We start from the raw sequence: 19,933 nt of genomic DNA on the forward strand, positions 1-19,933 counted from the left end.
TCGATACAATACTTTGAGTTTGTCCAAACGTTTGTAGACAAAAGATTGAATTTTACCCCCTAGGGAACTTTAAAACTTAAAAACCAACTTGGACCCAACTGGTCCAATGAGAAGTTTAAAACTTGGAAAATTGTTTTCAGGCGTTGCCTAGTATTTGAAATAATTTGATCAGATGAATCTCTTCAAAATAAAAAAAGTTTCAGCTGTTTATTTTCACTTAAATCAATAGATAGAAGAATAAAAAAGATATGGATGTTCAAACATGGGAAATTTAGTAAATGCTCCAAAGTGTGCAAAATGGCCACTTAAACCACGCCAATAACAGGTCATAAGTCCTGTAAATGCCGGTTAGTCTTTAAGCCATTCTGTCATGTTGTTCTTGAAAAGATAGGAAGCGTGAAGTGAGATGAATATGATCTTTAAAACTAGACAGGAATGGACTAAAGTAAATATTGTTTATTTCGTTTTTAATTATTTGATAATTTTTATGAATGGCTTTTTTAATTTTTAATATACGAGTATACTTGTACATTGTAATTGACAAGAGTGCTGTATTGTACATTTAAATTTAAAGTGGAAACAGCAGATTGAAAATGTTACTAATAAAGTTAAGAGATTAACGCATATATTCAAAACAATTCGAAATATAATTAATGTACAGGAACTTTTAAAGATTTATTTTGCATTGTGTCAATCAATTTTGAAGTACGGTATAATTGGTTGAGGAGGTGCGAGTGATACAGTTTTAAATAGTGTATTTGTTGCACAAAAATCCATAATGAAAATAATACTCAGAGTCTCGATACAGACATCTACTGAAGAAATATTCCGTAAATCACAACTTATGACACCAAAACAATTATACGCTAAAACAATACTCACTTATAGATTCAAAAACTACTCTTACTCAAATGAAAGACATAACCCCCACAATACATCACATACAAATAATATAATCACTAGATCCTCAACACATAGACAACTTAAACAAATAAAAACTAATACCACTTTCGGACAAAGGGATTTTGAGTATTATTCAACTAAAATCTATAACCTACTTCCACTATCTATTAAAGAAATTAGTATTGAAAAAATGTTTAAAAAGGCTTTAAAAAAATGGATAGTGGAGCTAGGTAGAAGTAAATTGGATTGTCTCATTTGCTCATACCAATGCTGAATCAACTGCTCCAAAACTGTATAGCTTATGTTAGATTTTTGTTATTTTCATTGTGTGTTTTGTAATATAAATAATATAGATGTACATAAATACCTTGTTTTTAAAACTGTCTGAGAATTTGTTAATTATGTTTGTTTTTTAAGTTTGTCTTCTTTGTTTATTCTCAAATGTAATTTAAAAAAACTAAATTGTTAAGTGTCCTCGGCACGGGAAACCCCAGTGAGGTCACATTATTTTTATTATTAATTATAGTTTGTAAGCGAAAAATATGAATAAATAAAGAAATAAATAAATAAATAAAAAAAATAACGAAACATAAATATTAAAGCTTAAGACCGATCAAAAGAGTTATTATACAAGAAACTGCTAAAGATATTGCGCAAGATCATGTCCCGTTTTTAGATTTATGAAATATGCGCTTTAGTGTCTACAAAAATATTAATTTTCTCTTTCCATTTTGTGTTCAAAGAAAAAGTTAATACAAACCAAAATAGAGCCAGAACGCAGAAAAAATACGAATTTTCAACCCCTGCTGGCAATAGATTAAAGCTAAGTAGATTGTGCTTCATTAGCATAATATTTAACAAAAGTGTATGGAGCTTTAATTAAGTTTGCAGGTTAAATGTTGGTTTGCTCAGAAAACACTAACGCGTGAAATATTTTTAATTTTTGACGTTAAAGTACCCGTATTTAGAAGCCCTGTTTACTTTCGTTAAGTAAATTTAAAATCCTCTTCTAAAAGTCAACGGTTTACATTCTCTTTTCTAAAAGTATTTTTGACTGCAAGCTGTTTACAGTTCAGCAGATAAATTTCAAAAGGAAAACGTATTATAAAAATGATTTAATTTAATCAAATATAATTTTAACGTTATAAATGTATTTATTACCAACCTACCTTTTTGGCATTTTTGACAACACAAGAAACTTATCTTTTCATCGGCAGTAATAATATTTTTTACGGTATTACGTTTTTAGTAAAATGTGTTTATTTTTTCTGGAGTGAAAGAGCTTAAACCTTTATTAATGCGAAAATATTTATCTAGCTAAATTCTGTTACCAATAGATAAAGGATTAGGAAATGTGAATTTTTAAACATTTGGCTAAATGATGAATGTTATACGGTGTGTAAAGTGGCCACGAAAACCGGCCAATCACAGATCATAAGCCCTGTAAATGCCTACCCTTCTTAAAATGTTTTCCCCCGATATCGCAATAAAGTATATGCATGTGATAATTTTATATGATGTACATTTTGTCTGCTCATTGTATATTGATTATAAGTTTTTGCGGCCAACAAAATGAACGGAGCACAGTAATTGCTAATAAAAATATATCAATCAAAGCTAAACTGACAGTGCACAACGAAGTTTTAGCCCCAATACTTGTGTATAGAAATGAAACATGGAACTGGCTGAGAAAGGATGAAAGCCGAGTGAATGCGGTTGAAATGCGATCTCTTAGACGAATTTGTGGGAAATCAATGTATGACAGGGTTACGAATGATGAAATCAGGCGAGAGTGTAAATCTGAGTCGAGTCTCTGTGATGGTTTTATCACGTAGAACAAATGGACGACAAAAAAATGGTAAAACAAGTATATATGGCGAAAATGAACGGAAACGTGAGACGAGGACGACCAAGGAAGACGTGGTATTATCAGATAAACTAAAATCATAAGTCTGTTCGTGTTCAAAGCAGACAGAACCGAAGGGCATGTATGACAAGATGTATGAATGTGGAAGAAGCTAGGAATGTATGCCAGGATAGACGTGTGTGGCGGTCTATTTTTTTGCCTACTCTTACAGAGAAATGGCGTTATGGTAGTAGTAGTAGTAGAAATAGCTGAAACCTTTATTGTTGTGAAGAGATTCATCTGACCGAATTATTTCACATGCTAGGCAACGCCTGAAAACAATTCTCCGATTTTTAAACGTCTTTTTGGACCAGTTGGTTTTATTGAAATATTTTGAGTTTGTCCAAACGTTTGTAGACAAAAGACTGGATTTCATCTAAGGAGTGTCATAAGCCCTGTAAATCCTCCTGTAGCACCACATTTCAAAGGCTTTGATATTTTTTGAAGTGTTTTGGGTGAGTGTCCACGTTTCGACGCCGTAAAAAAGTACTGAGAAGACGTAACATCGAGCAACGGTCTAAATTACGAAGGTCTAAATTAAAGTCTCTACTGCAAAGAAGGTCACGCATCCTGAAAAAACAGTCTCGCGCCATCTCTATTCTGACTTTGATCTCTCGCGAGTGATCCCATTTATCACTCAGCCAGCATCCTAAATATTTATATTGATGAACTTGCTCAATAACCTGTGCTCCAAGTTTTAAAGTCTTTGGAAAAGTTTGTGGCTTTTTTCGAATAACCATACTTTTAGTTTTGGAAATATTTATCTCTAGCCCTTTATTCAAACTTGCCGTGTGTGAACTCTGTCCAATAAAACTAGTTTACTATAAAACATTATTATTATAAGTTAAATATAATGGTAAGCTATACATAATGGCTTATTTTGACGATTCTTACTTTTACAAGAACAACATGACACAAAGACTTGACTTATTAACTCTATAAGTTAAGATTTAAAATTGAAAATACTTTTAAAATTAAAAATAAGATTCGTACATAAATTATACCTCGATAAAGAAGCTCATGTAGCTAAAAAACCAATCGATAAAAAAATTGTGAAAAACAAAGTTGTTTAATTTTTATTTTAATGAAACATTTTGTTAACTTATTACAACAGAGATGAAAAACATTTGCGAAAAGGTAATATAAAAGTCTAGGCATCTACAGAGCTTATGACCTGTCAATGGCTGGTTAAGGTGGCCACTTTACACACTGTAACATTCACCATTTTGCCCATATTTAAACATCTATATTCCTTCAATTCTTTCATCTGTTGATGTTTGTGAAGTTAAAGAGCTGAAACCTTTATTTATGCGGGTGAGATTCATCTGACTGAATTATTTCACCTACATACTAGGCAACGCCTGAAAATGTTAATTTTTCAATTTCTATACTTCATCATGGACCAGGTGGATTTATCAACAATATTTTGCGTACAAAAATTTGGATAAACTCATAATAATGTTGAAACATTTTGTGTTTATTTTTTGCATTTTAACATTGTACTTTCAGTTGATATTTACATTTTATCATTTCTATGTAACTATGTTATAAAAAAAAACAATGATTACGTATTATTTTTACCTAATTTTGATTACATCATCCCATACACAAATCGCTTCCGGCTATTAAACTCATGCATAAGTTACGAGTGTACGGGGTTAGCTACAAGTACGAGACTGGCTGCAGTAAAAACACCCTTAAAATTCCATAAACTCCCTCATAACTCTATCCAGTGTATCAATGGCATAATCACGTTCCACGTTTTAATACGTTTCAAATTCTATCACCTTTATTATGTATTCCTGAGGCAGCCAGGCCAGTATAGAGTGAACGTAATGGGCAACAGATTATATATTATAATATGTTAGTGAATAGCTGTTTGCACGAGTATACCGTGACACACAACTAATGGATAAAGTTTTGATTATTCAATGTTGCATGAAATATGCTTTACCCCTAATGTAAATACTTTTAAAATGCAGCCATTAATTTGATTTATCGAGGAAAAATATATCAGAATAACGTTAAGTATTTAATTAAATTTTGTTTATGAAAAAACACTTAATTTATGGATTCCTGGGGTGATATTCTGAATCTACCCCCTAGAGAATAGTTCATTTGAGGATTTTTTTTTTTTAATGCGACCTCGCTTTGCTTTATGCTTTGTCAAACTGATAATTAAACGCAGTTATGCAGAAAACAGCCAGCCCTAGAAAAGTGAAACTGAGATAATAGCACCTTTATGGAATGAGAGAATAAACAAATCTAAACAACAGTTGGAATGTTTTTGACTTTAACAAATGATAAAAAATGAACATATAAGTTTTTTTTTTGTATTACAAACAAGAATCTAATTAAAGGTTTAACCAGTTTTAATAATTTTTAAAATTCGTTAAAATTTTTCTAGTGCTGTGGGTGTTTTCTGCAAATTGAGATATCCCGTTTTTGTGATGGTCACCATTTTCAAAAGGTGATTAAAACAATTTTTTGTATTAAAGCGGTGTTACTGTTTATATCAAGACATATAATTGACCATACTGCACCCGATAACATCAATATTGCATTTTTTCAAAATTGTGAACTGGCTGCTTTCTGCATAACTGCGTTCAATTAAACACTTCAAATTATGTATGTACATCAATTATTTTCAACTTAAATTTAAAAAACCCATACGATTCAACTACAAACCCAAAAATAATTTTCTTTTAATTGTTTCGTCAATAAAGGATCTTGGCATTATTCTCAATAGTAAACTGTTCTATCGTGAACACAATGACAACATTGTAAACAAATTTCTCAAATTTTTTGATTCTATGAATAGAATAACGACGGACTTTAAAAATATTAAAACGATCTAAAGCTCTTTACTGCTCGCTAGTTCAACCTCATCTAGAATATGCGTTTTTGGTCTCCATTCTTATAGAACGCATATTGACTGTATCAAGTTTGTCCAACACCGTTTTCTAAGAATAAAGTCATAGTCGCTCGGATTGCAAAGGGGTTATTATTCTTATTTTGAAAAAGAGCCATTTCTGGATTTGTCTTCTTTAGAGAAACGTAGAATTGAGATGGATCTAACATCAATTTTTAAAATACTTAATGCCATGTGTAAAGTTCCATTTCCGTTGCAAAATATATATATATTCATGTTGCCAACCATGTCACCAGAAGTCAAAATCTGCCAATTGTCAAATCTTCTAAGGGCAACTTTTGTTTTTATGCCCCAATGTCCAGAATATGTAAATAAATCAGTTTGTCACACAGCTTCGAGTTTTTGGAATAGATTTTCCGGCTTTTCGTAAATCTATTCGCCACTAAAACATTGTGGAATGAAGATGAAATGGCATGGTTTAGCTAGAAGTCTTATATGTTCATCGTTTTTATAAATATATTGTATACCAACATATTATAACAGAGATGATGAACATTTCAGAGAAGGTAATATAGAAGTCCAGGCATCTACAGGGCTTATGACCTGTCAATAGCTGGTTTAAGTGGCCACTTTACACACTGTGTAACATTCACCATTCTGCCTATATTTGAACATCTACATTTCTTCAATTCTTTCATATGTTGATGTTTGTGAAGTTAAAGAGCTGAAACCTTTATTTATGCGGGTGAGATTCATCTAATTGAATTATTTCACCTACATACTAGGCAACGCTTGAAAATATTATTTTTTCAATTTCTATACTTCTTCATGGACCAGGTAATTTATCAACAAAATTTTGAGTTTGTCAAAATTTTTGTAGACAAGGACTGGATTCAACTCCCTGCGGAGCTGTTAATATTAACATTTTACAACAGAGATGAAGAACATTTAAGAGAAGGTAATATAGAAAATACCTAATCTTAAATGTTCTTCATCTCTGTTGTAATATGTTAATATAAACATAAATTTTTTCTTCAGTTTCTTGTACATATTTCTTCATATAACTGTTGCAACTGGCTTAGACCGTATATTAAAAAAAAACAAAATAAAACAAAATTATTTAAAAAACGAAAACGGTATGGCCAATTTGACCTTTTTAGGTGTTTTGGGTAACGCTTAAGGTCGCAATAATGTTCTAAATGAAATTAATCACAATAAAATAAATAAAACAGCTTTGTTTTTAACGGCTAATTTTTTTTTCCACCGACTGGTTTTAAAACAAACAAGCTTCTTCGTCAAGGTTTACGTAACTTATGCATTCTTTCCTATTTTTTTTTAATTGTGTTTACTAAATACTACACGTGGAGCCAATAAACCAAGTCTTTGTATCCCTAAAAGAGTGGTATTTTAATATGAATATGTTCGAAACTAGACAGGAATGGACTGAAAGAAAAATTGTTTATGCGGTAATTCATTATTATTTTTTTATTATGAATAAGCTTGTTTGCTATGAAACCGGTAGGCGAAAAAAAAGAAAAGAAAATAGTGGTTAAAAATTAAGTTGTTTTATTTATTTTATTATGATGAATAACCACAAAGTTAGTGCTTCACATATAAAATATTAAATTCATCATGTTAGATTTCACGTGTTTAATGTTTAATCGTCAGTGCGGGCAGATATGAAGCAAAGTGTACACGCAAGCAAAAAATAAAAATCTCCAAATCAATCACTATCTAGGGGTAGAAAAGCTTTGGAATAGCACCGCTGAGTTCAATTCCAGCAATGAAATATTGGTTATTATCTAATGCATGATTTTTTTAAAATAAACGTCAGTAAATAATTTTATGTAACCATTTACAACTCGTTGAAAATGGCTTTTAAAATTTAAATATTTGCGTAAATTATGAAAACGCAAATATATATTTTTTCATATTAGTTTCAGAATGTTTTAGTGTTTTTTTAAGCCATTTAAGGCTTATGAAAGCTCTATGGTATCATTGATATATTGAATAAACTTAACCTTAACAATTAATTTAAATGAACAAATGTCGTGGCATGATCTAGGAAGACGTGGCAAGTGTGGCAATTCAGGAGTGATAACACCGCATGCTTCTTCAATGCTTGTTTTTTCTGTGGAAACACATCGACAGTACTATGTAAACTGTTCAGAGAGTCCTTGGTAGAGGGGAAAAGAATCCGACGTTGGTTCTCAAATTTCCCGTGGCAAAGCCAGCATTGATACGCAAGATACGGTGAATATTAAGGGTTGAATTGAGCAAGGATATATAGTGTACGATAAATTTCCTGGAAATAAATTAGTAAATAAATAAAAAATAACTTAATTTGTTACAACAGAGTGTAAAAACATTTTTGAGAGGAGAATATGGAAGTTTAGGAATTTACAGGGCTTATGCCCTGTCATTGGCAGGTTTAACTGGCCACTTTACTCACTGTGTAACATTTTCCATTCTGCCTTTGTTTAAACATCCACATTTTCTCAGGTCTTCCATCTGTTGACTTTTGTGAAGTAAAAGAGCTTTTACCTTTATCACGTGGGTGAGATTCATCCGGCCGAACCAATTCACCCTCTAGGCAACGCCCGAAAACAATTTCCAAATTTTATACTTCTTCTTATGTTTTCCCTCTCTGTTGCAACAAATTGAGATCTAAGTAACTCCCTAGAGAGGAAAATAAAGCATTTGGACTCACGTACTCAAAACACCGTTGAATGGATAACTAAACTTAAAAGCTTTTGAAATTTCCGACAGTGATTTTATAATACAACCTTTGACACCTTAACATTTGATATTTTATTTTCGTATGTTCCATTTTCCTCACCCTCGCGCCCTCGTCCGTGACTTTCGTAGCACCGGATGCACAGTGTACCTATAACAATTTATTCCTAAATGCAAGTGTGCACTTGACATACGAAATTAAATTCACCTTTGTCACGACTATTTCCCGTTGTGTTCCCTATTCCGGCCTTCCTCTGCTTGTTCACTCCATATAGCGTTCGTTGTTCGCCATACTCAAATCTGCGCAACATAATGTTATTTGATGTACGGTACGGTACGCCTTTCAGATTGTCCATAAAATCCATTCCAACGTACACATTTCATAATACGTCCGATTAAAATAATCGGTATACGAAAATCAATTAAATAAATTATATGAGAGTGGTAGAACAGTAGGGGTTCAAACTGTCAGTAGGGCCGCAGTGAGTCACATCTTGCTGAAGGGTGTGATTATATTGAATGCTGCAAACGCCCAGCTGCATTCCACTGGCAACACTACTGACTAGTCCGACTCGTTAGCGTCCACGTTGCGAATCCCAAACAATGAGATCACACTCAAAACGGTGTGATCACAGCAAATAACGAGAGGATGTAAGGTGAGTTTCAAACCAGAACCAACCAGCTAAAGGAAGGTAACCCCGACAGAAAAATCCACCAGAGGCAACGGGAAACCACTCTGGTCATCTTTTCCCAGGAATCACTATAGCGAGTACATCCAATAAGCAGGGGTCCTGGCTGCGGAATATAAGAGTAGCGCAGGACCAAAATGCTTCCGCTGTAGTGATCGCCAACTTCGGGGGGACCTGACAAGGCCCCTCAAGAAGAAGAAGCAGTATTATGAAAGCTGCTTACAATAATTACAAATATCGAGGTTTTAATTTAACGATTGCATTTTAAATCATCAGAGGCGATTACAATCGCTATCTTCATAGGTATAACCAGTTATTTATGTAAAATTTAATAAACAATAAATCTGATTCCCCTAATCTACTTGAAATACTTCCATTCCTTGAAGACAACATCTTCAGTTTTACAGCGACAACGAACTATTCAAACCAATCTACAATACATTATATTTGCGAGTGATATAACTTTATATTTACTGAGGCTAATATTTTTTATGACAATGAATGTAAATTAAAGTCAAAAGTCATAGAAATATTGAAAGAAGCATGTCTTTAATATTATATTGATGTTTTTTATTTCTTATCTTATACAATTATTTTATTTTATTGGATTTTATAAAACATGATGACATTGCTTTCTTCGGTCATCACACTATTTCAAGTGAAACGATTAAGCACGTGTGTGTCATCGATTATGAATTATGTATCATTTGACATATGTTTTGCTTTTAGTACAAATTTTAAACCAACTCTTATTTTGACCAGTCTGTTCTTTGGTTGACTAGAAGATATTGCTTTCGCAGGAAATTCGCCATTCATTTTTTGTACTTGAAGTTTTAAATAAATTTTAAAATGGTCGAAAACTAGCAATTACATTCGTGCGTCATCCTCGATCGTATTAATCGTACTTATTTTAACCATAAGCATACTGAGAGACAAAACTTCCTCGAGTCATTTTGTGGTTACCCAAGGTTACGAAATGATCGCTTGATAATCACAGTCTCTTTTCATCTGAAAGAGTTTCCAGATGTTTATTGAAATTAATGTTTATGTAATAATTCTTATTTGTAGTATTCTTGCATGCTTCCATTTTCTATTCTGTTGTATCCCAATTCAACACGTTATTAACAAATTACAACAGGGATAGATAATACCCTTAAGAGGAGAATATGCAAGTCATTTACAGGGCTTATGACCTTTCATTGGCTGGTTTTGTAAATGCCTTTAGGTTTTGTAAATGAAATTTATGCGGCCTCCGTGGTGTAGTGGTCAAGACGCTTGACTCACACATTGAAGGTTCCGAGTTCGATTCGCGGTGAGAACACAAAAAAATTAATGTGATTTTTCTCAAGCTTGGGTGTTCTGTGATGTATTTCACCACTGTAATTGGGCTTTCTGGCCTGTTGAGGCGCAAAAAAAGAAGAATAATGAATGAATAATAACTAATATTCGCTTTTTTAAAGTATTCTCCATCCCAATTGTAATTTGTTGATCTTAATGATTCCCGAGGGGGTAAACTCCAGTATTTTGTCTAAAAACATTTGGATAAACTCAAATCTTGCAACACGTAATTATTTTATTTGTAATATGTATCTTGATATGAATAAATCAATTAATCAATCACTAAAATAAAAAATAAAAATAACTAAAAAATGTATTTTTCGAATTACGTCATCTTGGTTAGTGATCTAATTTTTCTCTCAAATTAATGTATTATATATTTGTCTCAAGGAACTCGATATTTTGTCAATTTCGGGGTTCCTGATGGACAATTTTTTTAATTTATAATTAACTAACATACGTTTCAAAATATGTGATATTTTTTTTTCTTCTATTTGAGGGTTTATTTGAAGATTGCAAAAACAAATATGGCAATATTTATAACAGTTGCGGAGATATTAATTAATAAAGTGCAATTTGCAACGCCGGTAACATCACAAGAACGGTCGGGTTAATTTTATTCTCTAATTGGAGGTGCTAACAATTTATGCTGCGTTAATTTTCCATACCTATAAAAGGTAATTATTCCGCCTGCAATGCAGCTTTTTACAACGTCCAGCGTTTGTCACGACAAAATGGCCGATTCCTTTTATGGTCGCATTATGCGGTGTCCATAAATCCGAACCCTCAGACTATCCCGCCAGCACACCTTTGCAGTGCGTCCAATTAATGCTACACAACAATTTGTAAGCTCAAACAAATGGAGCCTTTGAAAACGCTTCGAGTTTACTTCAATTGTTTGAAACTAGAACTTACTTAGTGTATGTTATCACAAAGTTGCGTAGTAATTCTAAAATTGTATTCAAGAGCATCGAACTTCATTTTACCTGAAAACGAGGCAATTTAAACAGTACTGTTTTTTTCGAATATTCTTTTTATTACTACTATCATCCCGCATTTCACCTTAGGCGTGCTTTTTTTACGTTCATACATACCTTTCTTGCTATGCTTGCTCTTGAAATGACAAGATTTTATGTTTTGGTTTATCTGATCATTCCATGACTTTCCTGGTCGTATTCGTACTACATTACCATAAATTTTTGACATGTATATGTAATCAACAAAAAATAATACTTTGATGCTTTGATGTCCCCCCACTTTCCCATCTGAGACATTGTTTTAATTTATGAAGTTACTGGACATTCAACTTTTTTTAAAGAGTCATTGACACATTTTTGGTCATGTGGTTACAAGAGGAATCCCAGCAGAATGCTCGTACGAGGTTTTCCTGTAATTTGATTTTTTTGATACCAAAAACACGTACGACTTTTGCTCAGAGAAATTTCTCTCTCCAAACCAAAAGCCATTTTCAGGAGAGGTGTACACATTTAGATTATGTCGAAAAGAAGAGAGCATTGCAGGAGACTGTTGGAAGATATTGCATATACTATATGAGCGCGTTGTCCAGATGTTTCTTGAAATATGCGTTTATGTTAAAATGTTTATTTTTTGTATTGTTGAATAATATGCATGCTCCCACGTTTCATTAAGTTACATCTCAACTTAACTTTTGGCATCAGATTGAGGGATACGTTTTTTTATTTTGTTATATATGTATTTGTATGAAATAAAAATAAATACATTTATTTAAACGTTTTATCATCCCTTCGTCACCCATTCGCGATACATGACCAAACTATCTTAGTGACCCTTTCTTAATCTTATTAATCATGTTTGTCTTAGATTTCTACTCTCCTCTGATTTCATCATTCGTAACCCTGTCATTCAATAGTTTCCTTAACACTCGTCTAAGAGATCGCATTTTTTCCGCGTTCGCTCTGCTTTCATCTTCCTCTGCCAGTTCCATGTTTCACTTCCATACATAAGTGTTAAGATTAAAACTCCATTGTTCACTTCCATACTAGCTTCGAGTGAAATATTTTTATTAGCAATTACTGTGCAAAGTGCTCCCTTTATTTTATTGCCCGCATTCACACTCCTCTCAACATCTTAAATTACTATTCAATTTAATAGATTTAACTCATATAGTGTCCATGCCGCTCGACTGTGGAATCATCTCCCATCCATCATCAAATCATATTATGTCATACCCAAAACCCGTACGACTTTTTCTCAGAGACATCTCTCATTTATCGCACCGAGAGTTTTCAATATTTAGGAAGAACGTATTAAGCTCTCAAAGACAAAAAATGTTTTCAAGAAAGGAGTTAAAGACTGGATTTTCCTTAGTGAGAGGGATTTGAGTAGGAAACTCTTTGATGATTTTCCAAATGCTTGAGTTTACTGTTTACCATATTGATGTGCCATATATACGTTTTTAAAAATATTTTTTATGTTTCTAATCCTATATTTGTGGTGATATACTCATGTGTCTGTGTCGTATAATTGCTCGTCCCATCTCAACACAGGACTTTTGGTCCCATGGAGTTGGAACTTATTGTCTCAAATAATGTACAATAACCTTATGCATGTTAATAAATAAATAAATAATAAATAAATAAAATATGTTACTACAGTATAAATCACTTCTGAAGAAAGATCTCATTTCTCTTCCTTAATCTCTCCTCCTTTCTCCTTTCCTCTTTTTTCCTTTTCCAAAAAATTATATTATTGATTCAAGGTAATTTATACACAAAAACATTAATTTATATTTTTAAATATTTTTAGCTTTTTTTATTCTTTATTTTCTATTGAATATGTTTTGACTTGAATTATAAATAAAGAACTTTTATTTTATTGGTTGGTTGAAAGAAATTGCTATTTGGCAATAAGCCCGCCAATGTACAATTAACATTATGTACAAAAACTTAAATGAATAAATTTATTTATTTTATTTTATTCACAATATATGTATGTAACATTTATTGAGATACAAATCCCAACTCCATGGAACCAAAGTTCAGTGTTGAGTTGGGACCAATATATGCATAACATTTTAACAACATACACATCACCTAAATATTAAACAGAGCAAAAACATCATTTAAAATACAATGACATATCAAAATATAAAAGAACATACAATGAAAAAACATTTGAAGTATTTGAAAAAACAAAAAATAAATAAATCATAAATAAATAAAAAATAAAAATTCAATCCCTTGAAAACATGCGTCCCAGATACGAATTTCTAATTATTGTAATTAATTAAAATTATTTGCAAAATATGTTATTGCATAACATTTTTTTTCAAAGAGGCATTTATTGAATAAGAATATATGATGTACAGTGCGGTCGAATGTTTAAAGCCTTTGTTAATATGCTAGTGCCTGTCAGCAAACCAGAGTAGACAAATTAGACTATTTTATTTGAAAATGTTCGGTCAGGCAAACATTAGCAAAGGTTTATTAAATATAAATAATATTTTATATCTTTTTGACAATTGTGAATTAACGTTCACACATGTGTACACCCTCATACTTTTAAAAGAGCGAAGAGAATTCAACCATAAGCAGTATATATGGTTATTATTATATACTTACCAATGAAAAGTTACACCACCTTTATAACTTTTATCCGAACGGTTTTTACACGCTTTCATGACACAATCGGGCATTTAAGTTTTTAATTAAATATCAAACTGACGTCGAAATCGAGCTGGCCGTTAAATGATGACTAAATAGGTGTTGGGCATTACTGACCGTTTGTGCTCGAGTTAAGTGTAATCATTTTAGAGGGGTCAGGGTACGTCTATGTGTATTAAGAGGTCAATGGTTTAATTTAAGAACACCGAACCTGTTTCTATGGTTTACGTAAAAGGGCTATGTATAGCGTGTGAGCTCGCCAATATATGACAGTAAAAATTTTATTGTCTTTGAATTTCCTAGAGTTTTAACCATCGAAAAAAAAGAAGATTGCAAATAAAATCAACAGACAATGGAAATTTGATGTATATTATTTTAATAGATTGTTTATAACAGAAAAATACATAGAGAAATATGCATTTTTATTTTTTGTAATAAAAACAGTCTAGTAAATTCGAATAAATAAAAATACGCTTTATATTAACAATATTAATTAAAATGCAAAAATAACATAGAATACTTGAAAAATAAATATTACTGAGTGTTACAAACATAATTTAAAAAACGGATAGCGATTAAAAGTAAAAACTATCTTTCGTTTAATTCTTTTAGCGATAAATACATAAACATTATAAAACAGGAGTTATACAAATACAAAAAAAATATTGTAACTAGGTGGCTACCTACACGGTTAAATTTCGAAACACCACGCAATTTCTTATTTCGGCTACGCTATGTAAAATGAAAAAAAATATTTAAATTAATAATTTCATCACGTCATGAAGTCGCCCCTGGGTAGCGCCTGCTAACGTCAATCAACAAAAACATCCTCGTTTTAATTACAATATTTCGGCTACGCCATGAATCTCTTTTTTTAAATAATTTCTCACGTCACAAAGTCGCCCCTGGGTAGCGCCTGCTAACGTCAATCAACAAAAACATCCTCGTTTTAATTACAATATTTCGGCTACGCCATGAATCTCTTTTTTTAAATAATTTCTCACGTTACAAAGTCGCCCCTGGGTAGCGCCTGCTAACGTCAATCAACAAAAACATCCTCGTTTTTATAACAGTATTTCGGCTACGCCATGAATTTCTTATAAAAAATGTTAAAACGTCACAAAGCCACTCTCTGAGTGTCGCTACTGACATCATTTACAAAAACATAATTATTTGTGCTTTTTTCAGGTACCCACATTTTTTTAAAATACACCTACCTAACCGATAAAATACTATTAGTAATTAAACCAAGGTGTGCTTTAAAGTTCCGTATGGCCAAATAATATTATTTATTATTAGAATATTATTGGCATGTAGTTCAAGCATTGCTGCATTCACGTTGCTTTACTTCTGAGAGCTCAACTGCTATGTTTTTCTATGGTTATGTTAATGTCATCTGTCATGTATTGGCGAGCTCACAGGCTATACTTACGCCACGTAAAAGCATTATGAAGGAAAGTTTTGTAAGTATGCATTATGCATATTAATGTTTTATCTTAAGAGGAAAAGCAGTCTGACTTTTCTTATTTATTTATTGATTTGCGGACTTATTCAGTCCATTCAACAATGGATGCAAACGTATTCCCGTATTTTCTCCTTGGATTATGGCACTGAAGCATTGATTATTTTACACATGGTGGAAAAACAAATTTCCACGCGGATGCGGGGCGAGAAATGGCGGGGTGCCAAGTCCTAGGGTTTCTGCAATATAGTGGACTGTATTTTTAAATTTAATATATAAATAAATTAATATCCTCGATATGTGGTATGCAATGTCAATCAGTCAAAACCCCAACAGATGAAATGGATCAGGAATGGAAACCACTAACCTGGTTCGTTCTTGATGGAATTGCGGTGGTCCGGCTGGTGAATGAGGAACTTCAGCCCTACGGGAAATTGGATACAAAAATGTTTTCTTACGCGGGGTAAAAATTAGAGCATTAAATTGTACGTCAAAGTTTCTTGAAAATGTACAGAAAAAATAATAATAAATATTTTGATAAAAACGCACTACTTTAAATGACGTCACTGGTTCATGTGAATCAACCTATAATCTAAGAGCTATGAAAGATTTCCGGTCTGCTTGTCGCTTCTGGACCAATGGGAAGAACTGAATGAGAATAAGCGGAAATGAACCTCTGACGTTACACGCGGAGTTATATTAGAAATACAAAACTTTGAAAAATCGTAGCGCCGATAATACGATATATAAAAATTAAAAAAAAATAATTTTGACTTAGTTTAACAGTCTATTAACAAATAAAAAAATTGAAAAAACCACTGAACTTCCTCATTGCGAGCGGCTCCAACACTAGGACATGCCCCCGATCTGGAGCTAAACACTGGTGGTTATTGGAAACAAAGTCTATGATGGGGCACACGTTCAACGAAATAATATATTTGACACTAGGTCTAACTGTGGCGGGCTATCAAAGGATACTGAAGGTGGGAAGTGAACAGTTGTTGTGGGTAAAAAGGATGTTAAATTGTGACAATAATCGACAAATGCACACCCACATAATTTGCAACCAACACACTATAAGTATTAACCATTGTTGTATCCGTATTATTATATATTTTTTATAAATTATTTATTATTGAAACTAGAAACATCCATGAACTCATAAAGCAGCCAGTTTTATCTTCTGGTTCGGGCGCACGGTATACAAATATGATTAAAATTTAATAAATGCTTTTACTTACACTTTTCGTATCGATGCTTGGTGAATTGCCATTAACAAAGTACGCGTATTAAAGCAAATTGACCAACGTGTTTAACTTGTTTTTAATTCTAGTACCTGTGTTCATAAAACAATATTGATTATTCTTGTCTAAACATCGATAAAACGCAAAGGCCACTTTCAAACCGGCCGGGCCGAATATTCGTAAATCCCCGACGCGTTATCCATTCGGTATACTCGTACTTCGGTATCACTCGGAAGTACGTCTTCCGTTCGGGATGTTTCGGAAGTCACATCAATTGGATTATTTTGCAAAAAACCGCATGTAAAAAGGTCGGGTAGTTATCGAGTCTATAAAGGACAAACTATCATAAAGTATAGGGAATTTTGGAGCTGTCCATTAATGGAAATATTGACGTAATTTCTCCATAATCTATTTACCAAGCAGTGGGTATTGCAAATCTGTTTAACTTTTTGACTCTAGATTCTGCCTAATTTGGGTTTCCCTGCTATTGCTTTTAGTACTTTCATCTCTAACGTTCTGAGCAGTTATTTGGTTTCTCTATTAAGTTTTTTTATTTAGTTTTTCTACTTGGTTTTTCGTATTTTTTATTTTCTGTCTATCTATCCTCGCCTCTGTTGTATACACCATGATTTGGTCTGACACACGTTTTGTATATCCGAATTGTTTCCAATAATCATGTGTTTATTGTACTTTACGACATTTCTTAGGCATCCAGATGTTTACTAACTGAGATGGATATGTTCTCATCATCACTATGGCAGCATCATCTGCATGGCATGTGATGTTAATGACCTTATCTCCCTTAGTAGATTCACAATTTTTTTATTCTTGAAAGCGTTTTTTTTATTAATTTATTTATTCTGCTTGAGTAAAAAAAGGTTTTAGGCGTATGGATTGGTGTGCTATATTTAGTTATAAAGGTGCTAAACTTGCTTTGTTTCTTTGTTTTTCTCAATATTTTTTTATTTTCTAAATGTTGATATTATTTATGTCTTTGAGTACTATCAGGGACATTATATTTCAGTATATACATTTTACCAACTATTGATCTAAGTCTATTACACAATTTTTGTACATGAGCATCGTATTTAAAATAGCAATCGATTGTTAATCCTAAATATACATACTCACTAATATTTTCTAGTATACGAGTATCACAATTACAGGGTTGTATAACATTCTGATGGGTACAGTTAAAATCAAAATGTTTTATTAAACTCTGATGTGATAAAAATTATAAAATGTTTCATTGTAAATAAATTCCATAACATTATTTCGATAAATAATGTTATGGAATTTATTTATTATTTTTATTAAAATATATTTTTATTTATTATTGGCGGCCTCCGTGGTGTAGTGGTCAAGATGCTTGACTCACACACGAAAGGTTCCGGGTTCAATTCCCGGTGAGAACACAAAAATTAAAATGTGATAAAAAAAAAAAAATATATATATATATATATATTGCATAATTTTTATTCCTTTTCCGCACCTAATAGCACATAGGGCACGGGCATAGCTTTAGTACACCAATCATAGCGTATTTTGATATTTTTTGTTACATTAATCTAAGATGATCAGTCTTACGCTTCAAGTACCATTCCAGGAACTATGAAATATTATAATGTAAAAACTCCCTTTTTAATACTCATTTCATATCAACCATGTCGGGAATCGAACCTGAGACCTCTTGCATGGTAGGTAACGCGCTGGCCATTATACCACAAAGCCGACAATATAATTGATAATCAACTACTTTTTTAACAAAATGTTTCAATGAAATATAAAACGGATAAAATCAAGTAATTCCCGGTTTTCCCAAGTATAATGTTTATTCCGTAAGTCCCCTTTTCCGGTCACATTTGCACGCACTGCTCTTTTGTAATAAAAATAAGTACTTTACAATTTAAACATGCGATGTACGTATGGTAAATAAAGATAATAGTAAATTACCAGTTATTCAATAACCGATTATATTGTAGAAGAATCGAATATTAAAAAAGTTTTTTTATTCTTTAATTTTTATTTTTCACATCTACTCCTATGTTGACATCACCAGACATCTCCAGGATACTCTATCATCAGCCGGCACCCTCGCTTCCTTGCACGTTTGTGTTTTTCTATTGATATTGCGTAAAATGGATTAACTGACTACAAATATAATATATGTACCAACAAACACGAATATTTTTTGAAAAATAATAATAATAATGATAATAATGATCATGGTTTATTTACAAAAATAACGATAACTTTATTTACTACATACACACTTAGGTAATAGATTTCTCTGGATCATGTCTAGTCGGCCTAACTAGGTACAAAAAGGTTTAAGGCAGACATTTTCATGCAAAATAAATAATAATATTACTACCTACACGTTTATTTATTATACAATATTAATGTATATCATTTATTTTTTTAATGTTCTTGAGTAAATTTTCCGATTTTTCTCGACCCAGGCCGACAAGACAAAATCTTCCGTTTTACAAATACAACGCGTCAACGAACTATTTAAATCAATTTACAATACCTATGGGTAGGTAGGAAGAAATTGCCTTAAGGCAATATGCCCGTCATTTTATGTATATATATTGTATATGTATATAAAGTGTTAAAAAAAAAAATAATAAAAAAAAGTTAATTTAAGTTGAAAGTCATGTAAATATTGAAAGAAGCAGACGTTTAATTAATTGTAATAATATAAACGTCTTTTTTATTTCTTATCTTCAACATTTTTTTTATTTAACCTAAGTAGAATTATTGTCTACAGTAAAACCCAAGGCTAAGAAGATAAATACAACCTTTTGTTTAAATAAATATAAGAAAAATGCAAATAATACAAACGTTGAAAGAATTGAGTAATAATTCATATTTTTTCTAATTTTTGAATATCGAAGTATTCGTTCATCAAACTCGATTATTCGGGTTACTACATACACCCACTCATTGCGCAAGAGGTTAACACAAATGAGCTAAAATGTGTTTATTTTTCAGCCACGCATATTTTGCAGGTTTTGCCTCTAATCCCTGCGGGCCCGTAAACATGTCGTGGAGGGGGGAGGGAGGGGAAAAGAGAAAAAGTAGGGGGGATGAGAGAAAAGAGGTGAGCATGTTTTTATTATTTTTGTACGTCCTC

Source organism: Micrasema longulum, unplaced genomic scaffold (assembly GCF_059751315.1).
Source record: "Micrasema longulum isolate JH-2025_06_02 unplaced genomic scaffold, ASM5975131v1 h1tg000824l, whole genome shotgun sequence".
NCBI lineage: Eukaryota > Metazoa > Arthropoda > Insecta > Trichoptera > Brachycentridae > Micrasema > Micrasema longulum.